The following is a 4531-nucleotide window of genomic DNA, read 5'->3' as shown; positions in this document are numbered from 1 at the left end:
CTGATCTCTTAAAGTGACCAATATAATCTATCTGCCATGCATCCCATAAGCCTTTTCCTCCTCTCAAGTGTAAAGGGTCATCCTCTAAAGGGTGTCTCTCCAGCCGTTTGCAACACTGCTCACAGGCTGATACACAAGTTTTACACATTTCTCTGGTAACAGGCCAACCTCGAGCATGAGCTTCTTTATACAAATCTTTTGCACCTGTGTGCTGTCTCTTATATGTAACCACTCCAGCAACCGTTCCCAGTCTTCAATAATTTCTTCCCTTTTCAGGGGGCTCAATCTTGCTAATTCATCAGCTCTGTTATTCCATTCTCCTGCTGGATTCCCTTCTGTCTGGTGAGAGCCTATCCACCCCACGGCAAAATTTCCCTGACTTGCAATTTGTAAAATGTCTTGTTGCCAAAAGGTCAACCACTCTGTACATCCTTTAAAAACAGCATAAGAATCAGTGTAAATATAAACAAGGGAAGTATTTTGCTTTTCCTTTTGGAAAACACTCCACACAGCTATAAGCTCTCCAGTTTGGGCACTGCCTTCCCCTTCTGTAATGATCTGCTCACCAGAGGAAGTGTGTAAGGCTACAGCTTTATATTTCCACACCTTTCCTTCTCTTTTGGCTGAAGCATCAGTAAACCAAGCATTCGCTGTCTGCTCAGGGGAGAAGGGAGGGGCTACCTTGATTACTGAAGCTGGTTTTTCTTGGTTGCTATTCAAGTTTTCTGTTTCTTGTATTGACAAATTTTTTACAGCACCTTCAGTGATTGAGAAAATGTGACAGTAGTGTTCTGTTTGAGCATACCATTTTCTCACAGAGGCCCGCTGAGCAACCCCTTCTGGAGGAGGGGTCCCAGAGGTAACTGTTTTAATTACTTTAAAAGGACCTCTCAATACAATCGGCTGTTGTCTTGTGATTTTTTCTACTTCTATAAGAGCTAGGCTAACAACAAACAATCCTTTCTCCCAGATTGTGTATCTTTTTTCAGCATCTTTAAAGCTACGGGAGTAAAAGCTAACAGGTCTTGTTGGGCCTTCAGGCCCTCTCTGCCATATGTGTACAGACAACCCTGAAGAAGCGAAACCCCATTCTACCTGGAAAGGATCTGTTGGGTGAATAGGGCCTAGAGCCTGATGGGCTGTTGCTTCAAAAATCAATAATTGTAGTGCTTCCTCCTGGGCTGGGCTCCAGTCCCATTTCACCCCCTTTCTTAGCATGTTATAAAGAGGCCTAGCAATAATTGAAAAGTCTGGAATGTGTTTTCTCCAAAATACTAATAATCCTAAAGCTTGTTGGAGTTCCTTTCTGGATTCAGGCATTTTAATCTGATCTAAGGAGGTTAAAGTGTCAGGGGGAATACATGTCATTCCACCCTTCCAGAAAATCCCCAAAAATTTGACTTCCTGTGAGGGTTTCTGTATTTTCTCTAAAGGAATCTGCAAACCAAGGCTTTCTAGGTGGGAAATTATTTTCTGTTGCACATCCCCCACTTCTTCTTTTTCTTCTCCTCCTATCAATACATCATCTATGTATTGATATACACCTACAGTGTCAGGTTTGGGTATGGTTTCTAGCTCTTGGGCTAAGGCATGGTGGGCTAAGGTGGGAGAGTGTCGGTACCCTTGAGGTAACCTAGTAAATGTGTATTGTTGTCCTTCCCATGTGAAAGCAAAGCGATCCCTGTTTTCTGGCTGTATAGGTATCATAAAAAACATATCTTTTACATCAATCACAGCCATAAAGGTATGAGCCTTTTCTTGAATTGATATTATTAATTCAGCTAAGTTTGGAACTGCCACTGTGAGGGGATCTGTGTTAGAATTCAGGCGGCGATAATCAATTGTCAGTCTCCACTTTCCATTAGGCTTTTTCACTGGCCAAATTGGTGAATTAAAAGGACTGTGAGTATTGATAATTACTCCTTGTTCTTTTAATTCTTGAATCACTGGCTTATTGCCTTCCTTAGCTCCAGAGGGCAAAGGGTGTTGTTTTACAGAAGTGATTTTACTGAATGGTAGGGAAGGTGCGGTTTGGAGCAGTCTGATGTTAAGGCGAGGAGCTCCAAAGGACCACAATAAACCGTCTGGGTCTTCCCATTGTTTTCCTGCGAGTACATCCAGTCCTAGCAAACTGTCTGGGATATCTCCAATAACCATTTGAACAACTACTTGGCTGTGATCCCCAGGCAATGTGAGTTTTACTAAAGTAATGCTCATAGGCTCTGCAGTTCCTAGAGCATTTATGACACAGCATCGTGTTTTGCTAGGGACAACCCCACACTTTTGAGCATCTTGATTTTTTAAAGCACTTATCTGAGCCCCGGTGTCAACAATGAAAGTTATTAGTGCACGTTTGGGGCCAACTATTGCAGTGATCAACAGGTCACCCGTTATTGGGTCTTTTGTGAGCTTTCTTAAAAACAGGTAATCTCCATCCCTGCGCCCACAAGTTAGGGACGGAGTTTCTAGTTTAACTGGGGCTGGTTTGTTTTATTTTTCTGAGGCTGAGAAAGAAGTGACTGTGTTTCATGTGATTCGTTACCTGTCACCAGTTGTGGTTGCAATGCCTCATTGTTTAGTATTTGTATAGGGGAAAGTTTTGGTTTATTGCCCAAGGCTTGTTTTTTTGGTTTGCTGCTGAAAGCTTGTGAAGGGAGTGCACTGGGTTGCAAGTTGGATGTATTTAGTACTACAGGTTTGGGGCAGCGCCAGTTGGAAATTATTTTAGCTAATTTTTCGGACGACAAGCCATCCATTACTTCTCGTGGCACTCCCCTTATAAGTCCTAAGTACCACAGTTTCTGTCGGCTATTAAGATTTTTGTCGACTGGTTTTCCCCTTTCTTGCTTTTCATTAGGGTAGGCAATATGTCTGACCCCTCTAGTTTTGTCAAGCCTATCTTCTGGAAGTTTGATTGGCCCATATTTTCTGTTATAATTAATCAATTCTTCTGCGACTTCCCCCCATGTCCAAACTTTATGATCAGTATCCGTGCTTGAGGGTTGGGCAGGAGTCACAGTTGGCGTAAAGCCAGGGCTTTCAGTAGAACTGGTTTGACTGCTTGAACGTCGTCGCCCAAGAAATCTATCAAGTCTGTCTACAGGGGCCATAGATGCTATTGTCTTTTGAATAAGAATTGCTGTTGGTTTAAGAGATTCAGGGAGACCCCTAATTAAAGGTGTCATAATTTCAGGCTTTACCAGCAATTGCATTGGTGACTCATAGCCAGGGTTCAATTTTCGTTCATGTATCATTTGCAAGCAGGCAGCTTTATGAATGTTTTCTAAGAGTTGGTCTGGGGTGCCAGTTATGGCTAGAGGATCACCTCTTTCTAGGGGGCTAAGTCCCCCAGCCCAATAGGCTGCGTGCTGTGTCAGAGACCATAAAACACGATTATTTCCAGTTGTTAAGAATACTCCAGGCCCCCAGTATCCACTGGCTTCTTGTTCACTTAATCTAATTTGATCACCTCCAGTGAGTGAAACTCTAAAAACATACTCAGTCTCAGATTCTTGGGGGAGACGTGAGTATTCTTTCTTTAATTTGGCCAACTCAGTAGCAGTGTATGGTATTTCTTTGGAGGTTATGTGGGGGTCAAAATTCTTTTCGTTCAGGTACCTGTATTCTGTTTTATTTAGAGGTCTCAATTTAGAGCAGCAATTTTGCCCACAATTTTGTATGTGTACCAATTATTTTTGGGGGTATATCTGCTTTATATGATATGTTTCCTTTTCTTCTGTTTCCTTAGGTGTATCTGCATGCTGTGAGGCATGGGAGAGCTGCAACAAATAGTTGTGGCTTCTTTCTTGCTCTAATTGGTTTTGTAAAGTTTCTACATGATTTGTTTCCTGCTCTAATAGTTTTTGCAAGGCTTCTACAAAGTCTTGCAAAGAGTCTATAACTGCCTTTTCTTCACTCACTCGTCTGAAACGAGCTTGCACAGCTGCTGAGAGACAAGCACCTAGAACTGTGCAAAGTATGGTTTTACTATTCTTGCCCAGTTTAAATTTGGTTTCATGCTCCAAAGAATGTATCCTATCAATCACATTTTCTAAATTAAACCAGTTATTGTATGCCCAATCTTCTCCCCCTTGGGAGGGTCTGGCTTTATACTTAGCTAGCAAAGCATAAAAAGCATTTTTATCTTCTTCAGACATTTTTACTAAGGGACTAAAACCACTCTCAGGGAGGCACACTTAAAAATACACAAAAAGCACAGCTAAAACTGTGTTTCCCTTCTCGTCCCTGGAGCGGGTGAAGAGACCACACTACTTGGGAGGTATACCTTAGTTACAAAACAGCTTGTCTCTTCGCAATCCCCAGTAGTCAACAACAAAACAAACACCCAGCCTTTAGCTGAGGACAATCCCCTTTCTTCCCTGCCTGGGTTAGGGGTCCAAAACAAGAAAACACCCAGCCTTTAGCTGAGGACAATCCCCTTTCTTCCCTGCCTGGGTTAGGGGTCCAACAAGAAAACACCCAGCTTTTAGCTGAGGACAACCCCTTTCTTCCCTGCCTGGGTTAGGGGTCC

The 4531-nt window shown here is 42.6% G+C and overlaps 1 long non-coding RNA gene across 1 annotated transcript; it reads left to right on the top strand.

Annotated features, from left to right (window-relative positions):
• Positions 1 to 406: 406 nt before the first annotated feature.
• Positions 407 to 4080, top strand: LOC130266214 (uncharacterized). The gene is made up of 2 exons (XR_008842769.1): positions 407 to 859; positions 3749 to 4080. It is a non-coding gene; the product is annotated as an uncharacterized LOC130266214 (long non-coding RNA).
• The last annotated feature ends 451 nt before the right edge of the window (positions 4081 to 4531 follow it).

The sequence above is a fragment of the Oenanthe melanoleuca genome, unplaced genomic scaffold, assembly GCF_029582105.1.
Source record: "Oenanthe melanoleuca isolate GR-GAL-2019-014 unplaced genomic scaffold, OMel1.0 S001, whole genome shotgun sequence".
NCBI lineage: Eukaryota > Metazoa > Chordata > Aves > Passeriformes > Muscicapidae > Oenanthe > Oenanthe melanoleuca.
The sequence above is the reverse complement of the archived record's forward strand: the minus strand, read 5'-3'. Positions and strand labels throughout refer to the sequence as shown.